The sequence below is a fragment of the Cavia porcellus genome, unplaced genomic scaffold (genome assembly GCF_034190915.1).
Source record: "Cavia porcellus strain 051 isolate PalLab524CR breed Dunkin Hartley unplaced genomic scaffold, mCavPor4.1 scaffold_26, whole genome shotgun sequence".
Classification (NCBI taxonomy): domain Eukaryota; kingdom Metazoa; phylum Chordata; class Mammalia; order Rodentia; family Caviidae; genus Cavia; species Cavia porcellus.
In genome coordinates, this window is record NW_026947509.1 from 9,790,765 (window position 1) to 9,815,474 (window position 24,710).

The 24,710-nt window shown below is 39.7% G+C and overlaps 1 protein-coding gene across 4 annotated transcripts in view; it reads left to right on the plus strand.

Annotated features, from left to right (window-relative positions):
• Ush2a (usherin) overlaps positions 1–24,710 on the plus strand; it is a 658,323-nt gene that overhangs the window by 210,619 nt on the left and 422,994 nt on the right. The window lies entirely within an intron of this gene.

The window sequence follows — 24,710 nt, forward strand, 5'->3', positions numbered from 1 at the left end:
CCTGTGGTCTCTGGGGGTTACAGTTGCTAATAGCACTGTCCAGAATGGCTCTGCACAACTGTAGCTCTTCAGGGCCCAGAGTTCATTTCTGTCATTTAAAGCAGTTACTAAGTATAAGGAGACCCACACACATTTGGATTGCAGAAGATCAATGCTAGATTTTCTTTGGCAGAAGACCAGTTAACGTGTCCCATATGATAGACTTCTAGGGTGTGAGGAGATAGCGAACCAAAGGCAAAGATCCTGATTCGATAAAACTTTGTGTCACATACAAAGGAAAGAGAAAAGATATACATTAGTCTACAAACTCAGAAAGATGTTCATTTAATTCGTGGGAAAGTCATTTTGGAGCAAATGCCTCATCCTTAAAATATTATGTAACTGATGATGATGAAATGGAATCTGAGCTCTAAAATGGAGTTTAAATATCATGGCTTAATTGTTACCTAAAACGGTAAGTAGCCTGCTCTTCAGCGAGGCTGTCCATTTGTTTTTTGCTTTTGGGTTATCATTCAGGCTGATGTCCATGTGTATTCGATTATAATTTAGCTGAATCTATTGAGATAAATGTATGTTGACCTGTTTTCCTAGTGTGTCAAAATCATTAACTGTTAGAAATTGAACATTAAACTCCCTTAAAGTGCTCCATTTCTATTAATAGTCTTAAAGATGAGAGAAAGGAATGCACAGATAACAGTATTTTTTTCCTCAAATGGAGTAGAAGCTACCTGCCTGGTCTGACATTTGGTCTGTGTACTTTCTTCAAGGAAGCAGCATTTGTTTCTGCTCACCGGGCCTGGCTGCTAAGCGGAAGCAGGCTTGGGCTCTGCTGGCTGTCAGACAGGTTTTGGCTGGGCTCACCTACTGTTGCTGCAGAGAAAGACAGAGTGGCCCGTCCACCACTAATAAATTTACTCCTGCTCGCTGTCTCCCTGGCCAGCCTTACACTCCAAGATGCAAGGGCTGGGGCAGATGTAATGTCTGGAAGTTTTCCAAATTCCTATTTCAAAAAGCTAGGCCATAAGCAGCGGCCTCGGAAGCAGGCTCCTTCTGTCTCTAGCAAAGCCTTCAGCTGCACAGAAAACGTGCTGGGAGCATGCGTCATTTGAAGGACGAGGCAGGGAGGTACATGGGGGTGGGAATGATTCCCAGGGGCTGCGATGCTTCCCGGAAGGTCAGTCCCCCTGTGTTCAGGCACGTGCTGGGACTCTGCTGAGTCCCTTTCGATTGGGTCCTTGCATTGCTTTTAAGATTGCTTTTAATTTTTAAAACAACCAGATGCATATCAGGTTCTGCATGGACCCTTTGGTTTACTTGCCAGAGTAGGTTAAATAACTGTCTAGATCATGGCTTCATTAAATTCACTCCATAAATGGACTTTGACAGATTTTTAAAACTAGCTGAACTGCTTTCTGGAAAGACACATTTCTTCTGAAATAGAGAACCAAGTGTCTAACTAGCCTCTGACGTCTTTCTTTGGGTACACATTCTTTCCGCCCTGCTACCTGTACTCAGCAAGTATTTTCACCCTGATAGCTGGAAGGATAAGTGGCCCCAGTAGGTGGCTTGGCCTAGAGCCACAGCTCTGAATTTCAGGGCTTGATCATGAGTGAGAGCCTGAGCTCTGTCACAGAGAAGGAGGGGAGCTAGTGACAGTTCTTTGGAAGTTTCTGAATGATAACACAAAAGCTAAAACGATGGACGGCAGTGAGATGACTACTGCTAAAGAGCACACACCCAGCTCTGCTAGCTCTGGGCGCCTGGCCTTCCTTTCATTGATAGGTAACACGCGCGAGCGGTGTTAGCACTATTTATTTACTTTGCATAGAATTTCCTTTTATTTGTACCCCTAAAGACATTTGGGGCTAGGCTTTTTTCCCCTATAGCAATTAATTCCCGAATACTTCTAGAAGCTAGATGCCTCTGTGTGAGGCTATAGCTTCTAGTCACCTTTCTTGTATATTCTGTAAAATGGTTCTATTCTGAGACAAATTTAACAAGCCAGTCCTTAATAAGAAACCTCCAGCACGATGAAGTGCGTATTGAAAATTAATAATCTTAAGAATAACCAGTTCCTTATTTTGAAGGATTAATTTACATCTCAAGCATTAGCTAAAATGACTCCGAAAGTAGGAATGGAAATCAGTTAACACCCAAAGACAAATCTATGGTAATGTGCATTTTTATATAAGAAAAATAACTCAGATTTTACACATGGGTGATAGGATTTGTAAATGCATTCACAACACATTCCATGCTCATGAGCAAGGTGTTGAAAGTCTAGCATAAAATATCTCATTGTTGCAATATACGAATCTCTTATATAACCTCCTCCTCTTTTCACATTTTCTCTAAATATTTTTACTTTGAACAATATAAGAACAATCCAGGCATGCAAATATATGTCCTAAGGTTGTAATTAAAATTAGTATTGTAGATGGATTCTGTAAATTTCTTCTTTGAGCAGCATATTGAAGCAGATAAAGCTTTTTGTGGAGGTGTCTGTGCCTTTTTTTCTTCTGACACAAATGTTCTTTCAAAAATCTATCTCCAGGTAGTCTATTACAGTATCAGTCATTTGCATCATAGTGTAAATTTAAGACCATGTATCTACTCCTCTGCTTCTGTACAATGTGGGAGGAATTGGGGAGTGGCCGCCCACTGAATGATGAATTTTCCGCTCTGTCTGTTCCTCGGATTGCTTGGTACCCATGAACCTTTAGCTACCAGCTGCTTTCCATGTAAGACATAGTTTTGAGCTCCTGCTATAGGATAAGCAGCATTGCTTCTTCCAAGGTAGCAACAGCAGACAGAGTATCACTGGTTTTATGCAGCTGGATGGGAGTTTGGCTGTGTCGAGAGAAAGAGAGAGAGAGAGAGAGAGAGAGAGAGAGAGAGAGAGAGAGAACATGCATATTCTTTCAGGAGCGCAGAGTAAATCCACTTGATGTACACAGAGCTTAGTTCTTCCCATGTAGTGCTTGGTTCCGAGTGGAACCTGATAAAAACAGTGACTAAAGTCTGCTCCGATTGGCATTCCAAAGGTGTCCCTTTCTCTCCTTGTCACTTTTTTCCTATTAGCAGAAAAGGGTCCATGATCATTGGAGGAAGGTTTGCGTATTGTAGTGTGGTGTTCAGATGCCAATCACAGCAGCCTTGAAAGCTCCCTTCACTGGTGACCCTGCCGGGAAATCAGGAACTGCCGTGGGGAGATCTTTGTAGAAGCCACGGGGGAGATGTGCACACGTGTGCACCTGGATGCAATTCCCTTTTATTTGTCTTCAGGAGAAATGTGATTACTGAAGTCGAGTATCTTGCAGATGAGAATTCTGTACCGTTTCTCCATAATAATGCCGTTCAAGGACACCAAACGACTGTCATTCATTTTTGTCTTGTAGTAGTCACCTTCCCCCAAATATCTCAGCCACAAAATGCTTTAGGATGCAACCCATGATTAATTATCAAGGTATGAGAAAAGAAATGCAATCCTTCCAAATCAATATTCTTTAAAAGCGTATGTTTTATTTCTGTGACTGTCTACTATATTCCTGCTTTATTATTATTTTTGTTATTTTTAGTGAATTGGGACACTTCAGCACTTCATTAAAAGAAAGCTGATTATAAGCAGTTATAGAGAAGATGCAAGCGGGTAAACTTCTTGAGCTAGACTAATTAGTAAAAGCATATTAATTCTGACCTTCGACGCCCTTGCTGTCCCAGTATTTGTTTTTCTCACAACGAGATCAAATAATTCTGCCAGGAAGTGACTTTTTTTTTTTTAAGGAAAGAACAAAACAACTAAGCAAAACCCCAAATCTTTCCCAGCTAGATTTAAATCATAAATTTGGTTAACATTCGATACTAGATTTTGGGTATAATTACTAAAAAACAAATATGCAAATTGGCTGTGTGGCCTTGCAGTTTAGAGACCAGGCAATAATGACCCAGAGAAATAAACACAAAGTAAGAACACGGGTGTGACAGCCCGGTGAGAAGAATGCCTTTCGGAGCACCGGGGCAGGAGATGTCTGTGCTTTCACATTGTCACAGAAGTGGGAGGTTCTAGCATGCTTGGTCGAATTCATTGTTTTGTTAGAAGAATGGAAGTCAGACTAATTCATGGTGACCATGGGGCGACATTAAAGCCACCTTGCCACTGTGTCACGTTTATGGTGTTTAGAAGGAGAAGCAGGTACATGCTTAGGAAATGCCTTGGGAGGGATGGTGGTGTTGATAGATGGGGGGGACCACTTCTGCTCCTTCACCAAATTCATCATCCAGCCTGTTTATGAATGCCTGTATTTTATACCTTGCATCCCGCGGTTCCTTTGAAGTATATTTTTATAATATTGCCTTTTGTCTGAAATATTAATTGTAGGTGTTCAGTAAGCCAAGCTGTCACAGACTTTGCCAATACAATAGAGAAATATTTTCACTGACGCAAACCATCGGTAGCTGTCAATGTTCCTACTTGACTTAAACATTTGCTTTTCCATCTCTTCATTTTTACTAAACAGAGACAGATTGTCACCTGTTGGACAAAAGGCATGCGTCCTCACATACACTCAGGTCGTGTTGGTAAACAAATACTGTCTGTCACATTCTTTTTTTTTCTGTGCTGTCTGGATTTGGCTACTTGACATTTGTAGTTTCTTTTCTCCTCATCTGTTGGCATCAAAATCTTCTTAGAGACGTCACTGCTATTAAAAATGTCATGTTGTAATGATATTCTGCATTCAGATGACAGAGACTATTTTTAGCAGGCATTCCCTCTAATTTCAGTGGGTGCAGGAGGAGGAGCTTAGAGCAGAAAAAGAATCCAAGGGCTCGGAATGTCGGCGAGCATGGGTAACGAAACCAGCATCGCTGAAGGTATTCATTTTTGATATTACAAAGAAGAATATCTTGTCTATATTTCCTCCAAACATTAATTTAATTTATCTGCAAAAGTACAGCCATCATGGGGGTTAAAATCAGTAGAATACCCATGCAAGAGTATAGTTTGCCACCTCTCTTAGACCTCTCTTCAGTTCTAGGGCCCCTGCCAGGGCTAGATTTGTATCATGGCCCCCTCTGCCAACCGTCTCACTCTTCTCTGTGATGTCTGCTGAGCTGATCATCTTTCTCGTCTCTTTTCAGCAGTTTCCTGATGACGCTTTGCACAAACTTTTTCTTCTTACCTGCTTACCTTTCAGTTCTGCTCCTCCCCACATTCACCTCCGGGGTACAGTCGGATGCTGAGATCACCCCAGCTGCTGCGGTGTGTGACATTCTCAGAGGTGCCCAGATCTTTGGGCACATCGATGTTCTGTGCTGTCACGCCATCCCTAACTCGCAAGTCTTTTCACCTGCCTAATTATTCCACATGGCTAGTGTTAGTTTAGCTTTTCCTGTAATGAACCTCCTGACAACCCTCATGCCTTCCCATGCCAAATCTCAGTTGGGGATCCCTCTTGTGTTCCACCATAGATACTGAGAGTTTCTCTATTTTAGAGAAAATACACATTATTGAAATTGGTGGTTCATGACTGTCTTCCTGACAATGATAACATTTGTGATGCCTCCTACTGCCTAAGCTACATACCAGATGTTTGATACATGTTTGTTAAATAACGTATCACGAGGTATGTGATAGACAAGAAGAGTTCATAAGAAACATGGCTTAGCTCAGGTTTTTACCCACTAGTGAAATTTATAGGGGGTTAGAGTATAACGTACATTTTTGAAAGCTACCGTTTTAGAAGTATTGACAGCCTACAATGTGGTAGTTCAATTTGTTTGGTCTCCATTGGCCTCATATGCAGAAGAGGATATATTTTAAGCTGTGTAGCACCACAGACACAAAGAGATTCTGACTAATGATCCTTAGTTGATGAAGTTGCTTCTGTGCTGATCGTTACAGCAAGAGGGTGAGATCAGGACTCCTTTTCCATTCCACCAAAGCCATCACACTGTACAGTCGGGAACCAGGCTGCACATCTCTTAGACACAAAATCTCCTTAGGCTTATTAAATTTCGAGGTTAATGAATATTTTGACACTTTTACCTATACATATCATTAGGGCTTATTGCAATAGGTTTCAGATGACGGTCATAATAAACATATACAGTACAATAAAAAGCACTTTTAATCTTGAAAGTGCTTTATAAACAACAGCGATCAATGCCATGGATGGATTAACAGCATCGTACTGATTGAATTCTATTTCCAGGGCAATGGAGATATTGATGCTGACCGTCTAGTTCAGAAGGCAGCTGGGCTGCTGGTGAGGGTGCAGGTTCTGAAGTTAGAATCCCCATGTTTAAACTCTCCTTTCCCAGCATGCTGGTGTGCAGCTGTATACAAATCCACCCCGCCTGGTCTTTCGGTCTGGAGCTCAGTCTTCCTCTGTGAAATGGACTGGGTAAGTTCTCAGTGGGGAGTCACTCGGAAGCACTGCCAAACTGTGCCTTAGTGATCATTACGGTATCGCTTTTGTGGCAGGCATCCTGTAGTTCAGGTGCTCAGTTTTGAGCTGTGCCATTTCATACATACGTTTACTGTGCCTTACACATGTCAGTCTTGATGACACATTTTTATGATCTTTCTCCACTACGTAGCCCTGGTCATTCATTTCATTTTACACAATCTTTGAGCTTCTGACCATTTTTTTTTCTTTCCTGAGGGCTTACATCTTTATGCTTCACTCCTGTCCCCCTGGTGACTCCATTTAAATCTTAACATGAATCTGTAAACCTATTTATTTGCTTATATTCACAATCAGTCTTTTGGAAACTAGCAAACTCTTCACAGTGTGCCCTTTTTCTCATCTGCCAGACACACTGTAATCTACTGTCATGTGGGGGTTTCCTCCTACTTTTTAATTTTGCTTTCCTCAAGATTAGGAATTATTTTTAGAACACTGAGCTTCTAAAATTTTTTCTCTTAAATGCCAAAATACTCTTAGTATACTCTTAGTATAACTGAGAGTAAAAAATAAATATATTTTATCAGATTTCTTCCTCTATTTTATGCAAACTGTGTTTCAAAACAGTCTTTGTTTTTCCATATTCACCTTTAACTGGAGAATTTAGTCCTTTGTTCAGTTCATAGATAGCTGTTTCCCAAGTTCTCCTCATTAGCCATATACTGTGAATAATTGCATAAAAAACATTGAGCTAAACAAGAGCAGTTCCTAAACTTAGGGATCATGGAAAACACAAGGGCTCTTTTAACTGAGCCCCCAGCATTCCATGCTTCAGTTCCATGCAGTAGGAGGAAAGTCCACCTTTTAGCATTATGGACAAATTCTTAGCTGGTGCCCATTAATGAAGCCTAAGACCAAGCTTCAGAACAAAAAGTAATGAGGGAAATTTACTGCCTGGCAAAACAGAACTTTGTATTCTTTAGTAGAATATAGAACAATCCAGAACCCTTGCTGAATATTTTGCTCCAATATGTTGTGCACGGACCAAGTCCATCCAGCCTGCGTCCACCTTCGCCCAACCCCTGAACTTCCCTGGTCCTTAGAAAGGTCTTTTATTTTGAAGTCGTATTTTCTTTCCTTTTGTGTCTTCTTCTTCCCTCCGTACTAATTTTCATGGATGAGAGACGAAGGGTCATTTGTCTTTCTTATGTCTCGCTTATTGAGTTTCACATGGTATTTTTCTGCTCAATCCATTTTCCTGCAAATGAGAGAATTTCATTCTTATTTATGCCTGAACAATATTCCACTGTCTACATGTGTATTACACACACACACACACACACACACACACACACACACATGTGTTTTCTTTGACCCACTCATCTATTAATGGGCTCCTAGACTGAGTCCAGATTTTGTTACTTTGAACAGTGCCACAGTAAACACAGGCATGAGGGTATCATTTTGTAGAATGATTTCATTTCCATTGGAAGCATACCCAGCAACGAGAAAGGTGGCATATATGGTAGTTCTCTAGCTTGACCTTTTTGAGCAAACATCACACTGTTTTTCCATAATGACTGCACTAACTTATGTTCCCACCAGGAGTATCCAAGGGTCCTTTCTCTCTACTTCTCACCAGATTTGCTATAGTTCTTTGCTTTGCTTTGTTTTTGATAATGCCCACTGTCTAAGTTACTTGTTACTCATTGCTGAAACAAAATATCTGATGACCAAAGTTGGGAAAGGAAAGGTTTATTTCTTACAGTTTTTGAAAGTTTCAGTCCATACTCAGTTGACTCCAAGGCAGGGTGGCATGGCGGGGCCGCAGTTCATGGCAGCTGAAAACAGCAAGGCAGAAACTGGCAAGAGAGCAAGACAAGCCTTCTTCCTACCATTACATCATATCCTGGCTCCACCCCTAGGTGGTTGTAGCACTGACACCATCAATCCAAGCTCTAGACAATGAACCAATCACAAATGCACAATGCAAACGCATGAGGCCTGGGGCCACTGACATAAAACATGGCACCCACTCTACCCCATGCAGCATGGAATCTCTTTACTGTGTCATACATAGAACTGTCTCCACCACTTCCTCGTGCAGACCCCAAGGCCACCCACACTGATTCTTCCCTGATGGCCACAGTGGCCCAGCCCATGAGTCACAGAATAAGACAGGCAGTGGAGACAAAAGATATGGGAAGAAATAATGCTGAAGTTTTCTCAAGTTTGATGAAAACTGTAAATCATAATAAATCTTTGAACAAACCTCAGGCTGAAGGAAACCAAATTACTGAAACAAACAAAAAAAATCATGATTAAAAGAAAAAAAAATTGCATAATCATCCAGAAAAACAAAGTGTCTTGGGTCAATTAGCTGGTGACTCTTGGGTTGCTTGGGTTGGCATAGGATCAGAGACTGCTGATCTGGAGATGACGTGAAATAAAAAGCGGAAGGGAGAAAGAAGTGGTGATGATGTAGGAGGATGCTGTAGAAATGGAGTTTATTTTGTTTGTTCTTTGTGTGAGAAAGACAAGCAAATTTATAAGCTGAGCATAATAACCAATACAATAACTGATAATGATAAGCAAAAAGTTAGCCTGAGTGAATGATTTTTAAAAAATCAAAACTGAATCCTACCACAAATCTATTGAATCGTAATCTCTGGGTAAATAGCTAAAAATGTACATTTTGATATCCCCTGATCTACTGTGTTAAACATTTATCTACCCAACTATTCCTCTGTTGTGGGAAGGAGGTGCCTAAGAAGTTGAAAGAATTTGTCTGCACAAAAGTCCCACACATAAATATTCATAGCACCTGTTTTCACAACAGCCAAATCTGGGACAGCGTGAATCTCCATTGGCAGGTGAATGACTGAGTAAATTTACTGTAACCATAGAGCATGCTATTAATAAGCAATACAAAAGAATACACTGATATGAACAATGTAGATAGAGTTCAATTTGTATGCTATCTACATAAGCAGAAGAATGATTATTGGATAATTCTACTTATACAAAATTCTTAAAATCCAGACAATCTGTAGTAACAAAAATGAGGTCACTGTTGGCCTGGACCTGAGAAGGAGATAGTGATATGTCTCTTGTGTAATAACCCTGATGGTTTTACAGGTGTGCAGATCTGTTGAAAACCACATAACTGGCCTCTTTTCACGCATGCAGTTTCTCATACACAATTACATCTCAATAAAGTTAATAAAACAAAAAGTCTCCACGTTATTCCAACAATATTCAGGGCTGAGTGTAATTGATCTGCACTGTGATAAATAAATTGTTTTAACTCCACTTAGAGGAGAACCAACCCATTTTTATATTATTTAATTTACTTGTCCTGAGATCCCTGAGAATTTTGAGCAGTGAATGAACTTTATATTAGGCTCAGCACTTCAAATTTTATAGGAAATAAATTGCTACCCAGTGTATGTTATAAAGCTTAGGAAAATGAGTTTCATTATGTTGTGCTGACAGCAAGGATCTTATACAATTAAATAAAAATAGCACATTTTTTTCCTTCACGTAATAGAATTTCTTTTGATCTCACATTCAGACAGAAAATTTTACATGTAAAGGACCATGGTTGGCCTGGTTTTTTTTTCCAGGTATTTTATCGGAAGGCAATTTAATCAGTGTAAATATGAAATACACATTTTAATATGCAGTTGACCAGTTGTTGCTTTGATGCAATTGAGCCTCTGTGATGTGTTTTTCATAGCTCATATAATTGGTGTTAATATGCTATGTTATTAAGTTTAACTGTGAGAAAAATAGTTTGGTGAAAACCGATTTCTTCTGCATACTTACAAGTTCAGTAGTCGGAAAAAATGAGAGAAATATAATTAAGGATTGCAAAATCAATTTGACACTCCCTCAAAATGTGTTGAGTGTGGGCAGTGAACAGCAGCCTACATCTGAGGCACTGCTTTCCTTGTTTACCTCATAAAATTGTGCAAATTAGAGCTCTAATTTCCAGAGCTGTTACTGCCTTCCTGAAAACTTTCAACAAATATTCTATTTTTAGCTATTTTCTTATATCTAGTATGCAACATTTATCTTTGGGATACAGACATCCATAAGAAAATGCATTTAGGAATATTGATCTATTCTGTATATGTGAAATGAAAACTTAAGTTTTCCATCTCAAGAAAGGAAATTAACAGTGTTTGTGATTTTCTGTGGTCAATTTCTCCATTTACTTTGTTCCCGCCCTTCTGGCTACTGCTGGTGTCCACCCTGCACTGGACACCCTTCTGGATCATAAGCATGGAGCTGGAGTCCAGTAGACTTGCTCACAGCTCTTACAGGCTTTAGGGAACAGAATCCCTAGCTGTTTGATTGCTCTTAACTATTTTAATATGCTGCTGTTTCTCTTGTTGGCAGCATACTACAGCCAAAACCAAGCAGTCACCAAAAATAATTTTCAAAATCCTCCCATATTGGATTAGGACTTAATCTTTAAAAAGAAAAAATCTGAGTTGTAGATATCAACGTCAGACATGCTTGATCCACTTCTTGATCAAGAATAGGACTGTGGCTTCTTCTCACACTGTCCCTGCTTCTGCCCAAGGACATGTGACTACCCACTTTGTACCTTATCCTTTGCTCTACGGATCACTTAAGGAAAGCATGAGTACAGATTTCCTCCAATGGAACTTTGGAATTAGAATTCATATCTAACCAGTCAGTCTATTAAATCCTGGGTATAGCAAGTCATTGAAAAGGGAGGAAGAGTCCACCGTACTTGTGCTGCAGGCATGGCTGAAATGAGAGAGAACTTGAGGGAGAAAATACAGGAGCAGATGACCAGAAAACAGCAGAGAAACGAAGACTGTAGTGATGACTTCCCCACTCCCTGTGAGATGGTCTTGCACAGCTGGACTGTGTTACTGAGTTCCACAACATACCATTATGTCTGTGTAATAAATTTATTTTTTCCTTTCCTTTCCTTTTCCTTGTCCTCAGGGGAGCTTGGCCTGAATATACAACCAGAGAATCTTAACTTTAAAAGAAACCATCATCATATGAATGAAAGCTGAAGCCATGGGAATAGATTCAGTAGCGCAGGGTCAGGGAAGGACCTCAGAGAGATGGAATGTATCAGGGACAGGTAGTCCAAAAACCACAATGAAGGAGTAGCCACTTGCATAGGCAAAGACTAAATGAGTGCCAAGACAAGACCCAGGAATTGTCTAATGGCTTCTGCACATTGTTATGAAAGGAGCTGGTGGATCAAAAGCTGAACAGAGCAGTTGAATTTCACTATGTTGATATCTCTTTGCCCTGCTGACTAAGCTGGTTTTTCTTAAATATGTATTTTATGGTTTTTAGATCCATCCTAAAATTCCTGTTATGCTGTACATTTCTAACATATATCTGATCAATGGTTCATTTTCAAAAGATATGCATTATTTTACCTAGTGAAATTTTTAAAACTTTGCCTAAAAGCTTCGTTGATTTGGCTCTTTATGACAATTATACTAAAGATGTGTTTTCCAGGGGTGGAAAACTATAGGCAGTCTAGAATGTATAATTTGGACCGGGATAGTTAAAGTCCTGAGAGACCCCTTGCACTTGCCTTGATTCCTTCCTTCTGCAAAAGCGCTGCATTTGAGCTACGGGTCATTTCTCATCTGATTGTCTGGGGAAGATTAGCTGCACTCTTCCTGATGCACTTAATAGTTTCTTGCTGTGTAAAGTTGCAGCAACAGATTTGTAGCCAATCAGATAAAAGATTCATAATACTTGGAGGATAAAAAGTATCATCGTTACTTCAGATCCCTTTAAACCCAATCTCCTGATCTGCATGAGATTGTATTTTTTGCTCTCATTGGCTGCTGTTTCCAAAGGACATCCCTGTAGGGTTACTGAGTTCCTGGCTTGGGCTTTGACAGTTTAAAGAGCGTGTTGAATTTTTCTTGCTTAGCAAATACAGTAGATCAAGACTCCTGCACTGAAGTCACTGACCTTGCCAAATTATTTCATACTTTCCCTCCGTTTGGCCATGGAAAACCAAATAGTAAATTTGACAGTCCAGCTAAATCCCATAATGTCAACTATCAAGTTATATTCAGTAATTGATTTGAACTTAATAGTTCATTCATTTTGTGGCTCATGTTTCTTGCTTTTTGGTAGAGCTTCCCAAAACGTTCCTTTTAAATGAGGACCTATGTCACATAAACAAAATCTAATAAAACCACCCTTTCTTTCCAATTACTTGCTTTAAAAAGCTAGTTTTATTGCTTTCTTCAGCCATAAAAATCAGAAATGGATTTTAACTGTTGGGTATATTCCAATCATAAGCAGATCATGTATACTTTTGCTATATTAAAAGAATTTAAAAATTAGCAATTGTAGGAACATGAGTTCAGTATGTACTTATCAAATGTCAGATGTTTATGAAACACTGCCCTAAGCTCAAGTAATTACCTTACTGTAAGACAAGTAAGGTAATTATGGTCATTCATGTCCCAAAGAGCTTTAATTTATGTGAGTTAACAGCCGAGAAAAAGTCAAAAGTGTGATGCTGTTAAAAGAGAAGAAGAAAAAGAAAGGCAAGTGCTATGCCGTGTTGGACTAGCAGAATTGTCAAGCATAAAATAAGTACGATGATTATTAGACTCCACTTGGCAATCCTCAGCCCTTGACGAGAGCACTGTGTTCCTTCCGGGAACGCACACTTTTCAAAACATAGCTGAATTTGGCAGTTGCATCAAAAGAGAGCAACAAAAAATGATGAAGCGCCTTGGAAATGGGACCTGGAAGAAAAGGCTGAGCAGCCTGAGGATGTTCAATCTTGAAGAAGAACACAGAGGAGACACATGATAACTGTTTACGGATGCATAAAGAGGTGTTGCAGAGAGAAGAGGGACCTATTTTTCTCATTAGTCAACAAAGACACTTCAAGAAATAATGGGTTTAAAACACATGGGAGGAAATTCAGGTTAAGTATTAGATTAAATTAGGTAAAATTTAAATATTTAAAATTTTATGATTCCAACCATAACTATACCAGGGAGACTAAGTCAAGCTAGAATTGACCCAGGAATGCAAAGTGAAAATAAATCAGATTTGAACACAGGAAGTTAATAATTAAAAGAGCTTACATTTGCATAAAGTCCTAACATATTTCAAAATACTTTTGCCTACTTTTACTGATCTCTAGACATCCTTAGAAAATAGTCACGAGGAGGAAATGGAATTTCAGAGAGGTTAAATATTGTTGCTTTCTTTTCACCCCAAACTAGATTAAAGTAGTAAGTGGATTATGACCAGAGGGGCAGGATAATAAGCCCATTCTTCAACTTTTCTGTCAATGTGTCTTGCTATGCTTCCATTTGTAGTAAGAGTTTCATCATGGATAACTATTGTTTCATTAGCTTCATTGTATTGTGTGGCTTTTAAGTGCCAAACTGATCTGCAGGTTTCTTTTATTTCCCCACATTAATTACCTAAAAGTGAGAACTGGATGGTGCATACTCTACATCCATTTTATCTATAGTTATTGCTTACCTTCTGCTCTTTATAACTGGAAAAAACTCAAAACTTTTGGTATTAAGCTTTGACAAATCTCTGCCTAACCAAATACAGCCTCCAGGTTTGGTATGGTATGGCGAGACTTTCTGTTTCTCAACTACTGAGACATTTCCCTTGTATGAAACATTCCATTGCTTCCACATTTCTCACCAGTAGGAAAAAATTCATTATGTTTTCTGGATTCTTCTAGCATTATAATAAGCAACCAATAAGAAATCCCATGTAAGAGTACCTTGACTTAGTCTAAGAAATAAACTGTAAATGATAACTTAGTGTTAGCCTTGAGGAAAATTTTGCATTATTTTTGGCATGTCATTTTATTTTGATCATTTCTTTCTTCTTTCATTTTCAACCCCATCTCCTTTTCTCTCCTCATTTCATATTCCAGAGGTCGAGGACAAAGTCTTTGTCCTCTCAATGAAAATTTACTAGCCTAATGTAGGCATTCAGATATTGTTCAGTGAGTGAGTGAGAGTAAATAAATGATAAACACTTTCAGCTGGATACTGCCACAGTTAGAATGTTGAACGTCACTTAATGGTCCATGCGTTTAAGTTGAGGCTTGGTTTCCAGCATGGTACTGTTGGGAAGTGGCAGGACCTTTAAAAGGCGGAGCCTAGTGTGAGGTTTTTAGGTACCTGGGGGTATGCACCTGAAAGGGATTATGGGACGGCAGGGGTGAGCAAATTTTGCTCTGCTATTGCTCCCACCATGATGTAATGCCTCACCACAAGCCAACAGGGCTCAAACTTGGAGCCAAAATAAACTTACTCTCTTTATACATTGACCATCACAGATATATATAGCCTCACAGTAATGAAAAGCTGACTAATGCTGATACTGTGTCTGAGATGGTAAAAGCATTGTATCTTGATGTATTCCTTCTCATAATGATGTATGTATTTAAGGATGTGACACTTGCAGGTCAGATTATCAGTTAGAGTCTGCAAACACAAGGAAATCAAAATCAGGCAGGGAATTTATAGACCCTACTTTGAGAACTCTTTTCCTAACAAAGGCAAGAAAATCTCATGAAGGAAAGGCCACTGGCTCAGCTGCTGGGACCCTGGGGAGTCCGAGCGGATGTGTTAGACTGGCTGCACCCTGTACACACAGCTAGAGGAGAGCTCTCCGGGGGCTGAGCTTGCTCGGGAGTGGAGGAGGGTTGGGGTAATGTCAGCCTCTGCAGGCTCCCGCATGCTCAGCAGGGCACCACCCCCTGCACGGAGCCTTGTCCCATGGAGTCCCCAAAGGAGGAGTGTGGCAGGGCGACCCACTGGGAGAATGCAGAGGCGCTTAATGGCCCCCTGTGCACAGTGCCAAAAGAGCCTCTCATTTTTGTTTTCTTCTGAGATTATATTGCAGGTTCAAAACGGTAGCAATCTTAATTAGTCTCAGGAAGTTGCATAATACACTCCAAGCTTTGCTTTTGCAGAATACCAAGTAACAGAAGCTATTTGCCAGATCACAAGGGCTGCTGGAGAATGAAAATTGTAATTTGAGTAAATGGGATCTCTGCCCCCAACTCCTGCCCCTATTTTTTTAAAAGTTAGTTACAAAGTTTAAACTACAGAGAAGTAAATCTCCCGAGGGAGCAGTTCTATTTCACCCGGGGAGGAGAAGCAGATGCTGTTACTGATGAAGCCTCTGCTATGGAGCATAGCCAACCCCAGTAAGAGTTGCAGGAGGCGCTGTGCCTTTGGCATCGCCATGACCCCTGCTCCCAGGCCACCCTGTCTGCCATGGCCCTGGTGACTCTTGGAGCTTTTCCCAGAGGCCCACTCCATCTGATGACTTTGGGGCAGCTGCCTGCCTCTCTTAAGCAAAAATGTACCTGTCTTGCTCCCTGTCCCTTCAGGCCCCTGATGTGGACAATAGACCAATATGACAGGTGACACTTTGCTAGTAGGTCAATTGTAGCAATACTTCTCTTGGCTTCTCCGGAGCCAGATATTCACTTCCTCAGAGGTTTCCCAGAGATAATTTCAGGGCTCAGGACATGAGGTCACCATGTTGTTTTGTGGGAGAGAGGATTCTGGACTTCTCTTCCTGATTATGGCTACACTCGTAACTCCAGCTGCAGGGGAGTGTGTCATTCTGTTCTTTTGTAAATAAACGTTATTGAAGAATAATGAAAGGCCAAGTGCTGTGCTAAACTTAATAATGCTGTGCTTTAGAACTGCAGTGCCTCCTATAAGTCTCCTGTGCTCAGTGGAAGGCGGATTGATCACGGGACTCGGATTCATCCACTGAGTTCCCAGCTGAAGGTGCTATTAGCTGGTGGGGCTCTGTCCAAAGAGCAGGAGCAGGCAGCAGTCTGGAAGGGTGGATTCTTGAGTCATTCTCCTTACTTACTTTGTCTGCTTCCTGGCCACTGGCGCTTGAATAGCTTTTCTCCATTTTGTCCTTTCACTGTGATGTTTCTACCTACGAATTAGACAACCATGTATGGGGGACCCTGGCCTAGATCTCCAATCTCCCAAATGGTGAAGGCATTACTAAATGAGATAAGTGATATGATTTTAGGGTTCCAGGAGGATCAAAACCCTCTGCAGAGTTCAAGACTCTGAGGGCTAAGACAGGGAATGTCTCTAGGCAGCCCATATTTATTTATTTTTTCAAACAACGCAGGACACTGAACAGACTTTGGGAGTGGTTCAAGGGCTTTGCCAAGTAATGAATTACGTTTAATTTGAAGAAGTATCTTTGGAGAAGATCTCCATGTTGCATTTCACTACAGGAGTTAAATGCCTGCAGCTACAGTCTTTAGTTAGTTAATTGAATTTGGAGCCAGATATCCTCAGGTGTGTCCTTATGTTGCCCTTTGAGGCATCTCTTTGTTCTTGAGTCAGCTGGGCCATGCCCGGGCTATGCCACAGCCTTCCACATGTGTTCAATTTCCAGTTTCAATGGCTCCCAACAACCATGAACTGAAGCCACTGAAACTCTGAGCACAAAAATTCATCTCTTTTCCTTGAAATTATGTGTGTGTGTGTCAGATACATTGTTCCAACAATGAAATAGTGGCTAATATAGATGCCTAAACAAAAAGCACAGTCCATCATCATAAGAGTTGTCATATTGCATGGAAACAAATAGTCTTTACTCACAAATATTTATCAAGCATCTCCTACAGGTAGGAACATCTCCTACAGAGCACAGAAATAGCCTAACTGGGCAAATATCTCTGTCTATGGGAACTGTTGTCCAATGGGACCCCACAGGCAAGCAGGAATCATTGTTAATTATCCTTCAGCTTGAATGAAAATGTTATTTTCCTAAAAAATATTTGAAAAGTATTTATCTTCAGATGTCTTAAAAAACTCATCTTGTCTTTGAGCACATCAAAGAAGGATTAGAAATAACCATAGTCTTTTATTTTAAATGCAGTTGGGCAGCCCTTGTTTGAAGAAGTCTTGTGTTGCATTTTTCATGGAGTTAATTACATTCTAATTAATTGTGTGTGTGTGTTGTGTTTACTTAAAGGAAGGTTTTCATGCTGAATTTGCTGCTCAACAAAAGGAAAATTATCCTCATGAATGCTTGGAAGGATCCTAAGTTAGAATGGAGGTGGTGACCGTGCAGGGTCAGTGAGGAAATGAGACCATCTCCTGGAGCTGAAAGAGTAGAGAGATGGCATGGTATGGCAGGGCTTCTTTAGGTGAAGCATGAGATTGGAAGATCAATGCTTATGCAAATTAGAACTTGGGAAAAGTGCCGAACAGCAGGATCATATTATCAAAAATCTGGCTGATAGTTTCTGAACTCACTGAACTGAATCTGTTTAAAAGTACATTTTAGAAAAACTACATAAACATCAACACTAGAGTCTATTCTAATTCAGGATCTTACTTTATCTATTTTCCAGGTGATAAAGCACTGATGGTTATTAGTGTTATCATCAAGCATATTGAGCAGTCGATCTGGAAGATAGTAGTAATACACAGCCACATAGCCCTAGAACTAAAAAAATAAAAATCTTTTTATATTTCTGTAGAGGGGGAAAAAAATTCAACACCTTGAGTGAGTTGTGACTCAAGGGTCCATTATGACTTCAAGATTTTTAACAGCCTGTGCCTGGGGCATGGGAGATAAATTTTGGTCTGAGTGGTGACACAGGCAAATGTAAACCCATGGGAGTGATCCTAAGCAAAAGTGGACCGAATGTGGAGGCTGGAATTCCCACACTTGCTCCTGACCTTGGCTGATGCTCCGGAGCAGCTAGTAATTAAAGGAAATACATAGAGAAGCCAAGAAGTTCAAGGAATAAAGGGGGTGAGGATATCAGAAATGAGGGAACATAGAGACCATACGATGGGGCAGAAATAGGATCGGTGTCCATAAATCGTGGGCAGTGGGGGGCGGTATGTGGAAGCTGTAGGTTTGGGTCAGCAAAAAAAAAGTTTATGTATATATGATTTTATAGATAGAGAGATGGTTATATTAAATCATAAGTTCATCAGGACAGTTCATCAGCTGTGTAGTTTAAGTTTTGCTTTATCCTTTACCATTCCAGCTTTGAGTTGATTTTCTAAAATCTTTCTGGGCCATGACTACATGACATACAGTTATTCCTTTCATTAAAGAGAGGTTTTCTGCCCTGAGTCAGAAGCAGGGAGAAAATAAGTGATCTAACATCTACATGTTATTGCTAGAACAAAATCAAATAAAAATTAAAAGTCCATCCAGTGATGAGGCAGAAGTCAATAAAAGGGTCAATAAAAAGCCAAGATGAGTCCAAGAGAGGACTTGCTATGCTGCAAAATGCCAGGAAAAATAGACAGAAGAAACATCAAGGTAGCAAGGTCTTTTGTGCCTGTGGCCTCAGGGAAGTGCAGGAGGAAATTAATTGAAGCTCATCGCCCATGAAAAGGGCTCCGGTCTGAGCAAGAGCAGCTCTTATAACAGTGGTGCTTTAAATTAAGACAAAGGATAACAGACTTTGGGCTTTACCTTTGCAAGCTTTTTAACATACTGAACCAAAACTTGCTTTGCTGTCTATATTTGCTTTTATTCCCCTGAGTGCTCCGTCTGAGCAACACAAAGTACGATCTGGTTCCTCTCGATGATTGTTCGTTAAGAGGTCAGTTATGTGCCAATCACACTCCTAAATATCACACAAAGTTTAGTAGAGTGTCCTAGGTGCTCTCAAAAGCCTTATAATCTGGCGGCAACACAAGATCAATTTTTACAAACAGTTTATATATAATAATTGGATTCGGATGCAATCATCTTTTCCCTATAGCTCATGAAAAAGATGTTTTGGAAAATTCAATGAAGCTAGAATTACCACATACATGTTTCCCAAAGAGTATATTAGTAGATTGGGCTCCACATCTATATGAAAGTATTTGTCTTACCCATTATAAAATTTAAATTATGTCCTTTGTAAAATATAGACTTCTTAGGTAATATAAGCTGGTCATATGAGCCAAATCTGCCCACATTGAAAACTTAGTTGGATCAATACAGATCACTCTAGTAAATGATCTAGTATAATTTGATTCTAAAAATGTGTAATTTCTTACCTTCGTTGAATTGCTGTACATAAATGAATACAGAAAAATAATCACTTATTATTTCAGTTTGAATTAGTGGTCTGACCCTGTCATATCTCCAAATGGTCATAATTTACCAGTTCAAAGGAACATATTTCACATGTCAACCAAGACTCTTGAAAGAATCAGGTCAACAAATGTAAGTCGAAGTGCTGAGTTCTGAGGCACGCCTGTGGTCAGTGCTTCTCATTATAGTTCTTGAGTCTGTTTCTGTTCCCTCCAGTGGGGATCCATTCAGCCTATGAGCACTGGACTACTGAGCAAAATAAATCATATGATAATTTCTCTGTGGCATGGCCCTGCTTTGAATAACAGCATAGTTTTCAGATTTCATACTGCATGTATTTGCCATATGATCTGCATGTATGTATACAATGTATGACCTACATATAATCAGCACGTATCTTTCAAAATTTTAAACATTTTATTGAAAAGTAAATGTATTTTACAAAACTGTGTTGCTGATGGGAATATGCACACATTTGGTGTTAATTTTTAAGATTATTAAAATCTTAGGTTACTAGAGTTGCTATAACAAAGCACCACAAGCTGGAAGGCTTGGACAGTGTGTACCTGTTGTGTCACAGTTTTAGAGATGAGCAGTCCAGGTCAAGCGCCCTGCCATGTTGGTTCCTTCCCAGGACTGAGGGGCAGAATCGGGCCAGGCCTGGCCCCAGCCCCCGGGCTCAGCCTTCTCTGACTCCTGCTCCTTTGCTCTCGCCTTTTCCTGTGTCTTTGCATCATATTTTCCCTATGTGAGTGACTGTCTCTTCCCATGGTGTGTTTTTAAGAATATGCCAGCCACGTAGCATGAGGGGGTGCACCCTGCATGCCACACTTTCAAGTAACTGATTACATCTGAGAAGAGCCTGTTTATAAACAAGATTCTATTCAGAATAAGAACTTGGGGTGGGGAGCCCAGTCCAATCTATAACAATCATTCTGCATAGGCGATGAGAGAGTATGGAATTGATTCAGCACAGGAAAAGATAACCTAATCAAGAAGAAGAATAAAACAGCCTCGAGTAACTGCTTACATTTAATTTATTTAATAGAAATTTATGATTTTGCAAACACAGCATTTCACAGTATGGTAACTGAAGTGATTGGATGACATGTCAAAAGCTCTAATAACTAGTATTTAATCAAAGATGCTGTGTGTTTTTATCTGAAATTCACCCTGGAAATGTAATATAACTAATTGGACAATTTATTTTTGCAGGAGATCTTTCATATTGTAGGGATAGCACAATAATCTTGCTTTAAGCTTCCCTCGTAATGTAAACTTGGGTGCAGGCATTAATAGCATGGAAACAATAGTTTCATTATTAACTCCTGCTGATTTTACTATATTTACAGTAGCAAGCACTGTTCAGCAACGGGAGCTACTGTTTATCATTCCTTTATGTGACTTTTAAGACTTAGCATTCAATAGAGTTTGCAGATATTAATCAGTTATCTTTTCAGCTATTACAACATGATAATCTTACAAATACATGGAATCATGGACTTCATGTGTATTTTTTTCATGAATGTACTAGAGACAATGGAAATGTATTCCAATATATGAGAAAATCAATTTGAACTATACATGCATGATCACAAGAAGTAAAAATTCTAATACTTTTCCTATTTTTTATATTAATGGTTGTTTCCATTGATAAGGTGTCGCCTAGTAAGATGCATGTATGCTTTACTCTTCCTGAAAGACAGAAGAATATATCATTGAGTCTGTGCCAATCTTGCATGTCCATTTCTATGTGCGTGCCCAGTAGAGAGAATTAATTCATTGACAGCAGTCATTTTCTCATTTGGTCAGTTTTCTCCACTACAAAATATGGGAGTTATAGTAAATAATCATACAGATCTCCCTTAGGTCTAGCATCTATGAGGTTTTTGCTGATTATGAGCTTGATGAAATACAGACTGGAAATCACAGTGAGGATGAGATTGAATGTGAACAGAGAAAAGAGTTGAACTAATATGGCAGATTGCCCTGAACATGAATTACAGTTTTTCTTAACCATTGAAGATTTATACTAAATACAATACCTTAGTATCTGGACAATGGACTAGTTGCCCACTTGGAATATCTCATTTAGTCCTCCTTTCTAATGCAGGAGATAGTTTTGGTGTTGCTAAGTAAATTGCTAAATGTCATCCAGGTGGTCAATTTTAGAGGTGGAATTCAAGCAGATACATAACCATCTCTGGCCTCAGGGCATATATTCATGATACCTCTGTTATGTAACTATGCAGGTCTCTATTGCTACTACTCAGTATTTCCAGTACTTTAAGTCTTTGTATACGTGCCCTCGAAGCAAGCACCAGTACTTTAAGTGTTTGAATCATTTATGTCTATCTCAATGGCTAGATTGGAACTGACGAGGTTGTTACAGAGCCTCCCAGGAGCCTGGGCAGGGAATCACAACTATTGTTTTTGAACAAACTGAGATAAAGTTGCATGCCTGTGTGCTACTTGGCTGTAGACTTCAAACTTGTACTCACTGTAGTAGAGTGGTTTACATGCCAGGTGTTCTTGACACCCTGCTTTAGAATTCTTACAGCTGCCATGTCTGTTTAATTACAATAAAGTCGAGAAGTGATTTGTGGACAAGAGTGCGCAGGTGAAAATGTTTTCCCTTGGACATAAATGCTGAAAAGTACTTGCACTCTCCTATGACAAAAGAAGTGACACATGCTTGACAATTTTTACTCAGATTTCCATCTCTTCTTTGCAGATACATTTTAAGTTGTTTGACAAAACTGGTTTCATATGAGTCCAGATACACCCCATCGTCTTTAGTGATTGCCATGAAATCCTTTATCAAACTAACTCGTACAGTTGACTCAGCTAGAATTCTAAACTTTTTAATTTTTGTTTTGTTTTTAAAATAGAATCTTTGCCATATGCTGCTTGCTGGGACATTTATATTATTTTTAGTTTCATTTCTTGCTATTTCATATATTTATCTTAACTTCCCCATTGTTCTTGATCCTGTCTGTTGGATACATTGTCAAAGGATTTTTATGAAAACTCACTCCTGCATCAAACTACATATATTCCTTCAGTTTTGTTAAATAAAGGACTACAGAATATGGACTAAAGAATAAAGGACTAAAGAAATGTTCACAGTTTTGTGTTCTACATGCTTGTCTTTGGTTTGGAGATTAATCATTGAATTTATTTAGGTCTTAGATCCAGTATTATAATTTGAGAATCTTGAGTTATTTTTACAAAGCACAGGAAGCTGTCTTTGTGTTTTTCTTGGTATTTCTGTCACAACACTTACGCGTTAGTGTTCAGTGGCAGCTGAGAAACACAGAACATGCAGCAAATACCCTATCAGCAACACGATAGATCCAATCATCAGACTCATTATGATACAAATATTGTAATCAATCATAATATCCAGTGTTCCATAAATCCGCAATTCTGTGAAAGGGATAAGGAAAAGGGAATTAAGCTATCAGTGAGTTTACTATAAAAGGAAAAGGGATTTCCTGATTATCATCATTCAGAATTAGTCAGATATATACATGGTAATCATTCATATTTTAAGCAATAAAATGAAAATCAACACCAAGGCCTGATAAGAGTAGTCTTTTGTTTTTATTTTGTCTAAAACATTAAAAAAAAAACCTGCTAAACCTAGGTGCTAATTTAATTCCATTCCAACTAATGGCATAATGAACTTCCAGAGCATTAAATTAGGAAAAATATGGCCCTATATTTTCCACGCCTGAGCTCGGCGCTTTGTTGTCCCTCTGCAGAGGAAGGCGATCAGCTGCCCGCTCTCAGTGAGGGAGCCACAGGCTTCCCCTCTGCTTTCCTGAGCCTGGAGGGGTGCTGATCGCAGCGTCTCCATTTGAGGTTCCATGATGAACCCCACTCTAATGGCTGCCACCTGTGTCATTTTGGCTACGTTAAGCACTTCAGCCCTTTCGGTAGGAGACAGAATCAGAGTCTTCTCTGCAGGGAATGACTTGAGAAGGTCCCAGAACTAACCCATCTACTTGACACAAACCAGCCCCTTGAGGGTGTGTGGCTTTCTCAACCTCTGTTCCATGGACCCACATGCAGAATATATTTAGGATCCTCAAGTCAATTTTGAAATACTGTTTTAAGTTCACCAGATTTTTGTTGCTTTTGTTGTCATTTTGTTAATGTTGCATGCTTTCTAGGATATTTAATACTGAAATAGGTAGTCATTATGGATTTCAGAAACATGGTTTGGGCAGGATGTATTTTCTCAACTTCTTTGACCTTGGGACTCTTTTTTTTTTAAATCTTTCTCCGCCCCACTCTGCACTCAGAACTTCACATATCAACATTTTGGGAATTCAAGGATGAAGATGTGTGTTTCCTATTAAAAATGAATTCTTATCCCGCCGGGAGAGAAAACGCATTAAGCTTTTATCAGTCTTTAACATTTTAACATGGATTAGCCATTCTGCTCTTTCTGGATTATAAGCACTGCGAGCTTTTACTGTCTGTGGAAGAGGAAAAGATCTTCCAAGGGGCTACGCATCCCACAGAGGCAGTCTGCAAGTGGAGCCACAAGAACTCCGTATCATTGCAGGTCCTGGTCTTCAGTCAGTTTATAATATGAAAGAATTTAACAGAATGAATAATTGTAAGCGAGGGACCTATTCTAAGTATGACACTGGGTGAAAAGTCTGTTTGTTTCTTTGAAATGTCAGGTTTCTGAGCTCTAGGGGCTAGAATAAGACAGTGCCTCTCCTCTCAAGTTTAGGAGAAGAGAAAAAAGTGCTATATAAAAGCAAGACACATGTCTTATATGCATTCAAAGGAGCAGGCATGGCACATCCAGAGCTTGCAGACCTGGACTCCAGAGCAGCCCACCACATGTCTGCGTTTGTCTCTCTGGCCTCAAACCTCATCTCCTCCGCTTCACTAGGTCTGGGATGAATCCTCAGTCCTTCTCCTCTCTGAGCTTCATTCTGACACGTGTGAAGGGTGGTGGTGATCACCACACCATCTGCTGGAATTATTGTGAGAGTCGAAGGAATGAATATGTGTAGGATGCCTGGTGTGTTGTAGCACACAAAAGAGTGCGTTATGATCCATAATAAGTTATATCCAAGGGGTATTAGTGCAGGGGATGTGGACGGAAGGTGGCAATGAGATGGTGAGGCCTGGGTGTGTTTTTTAAAGGTACCAACA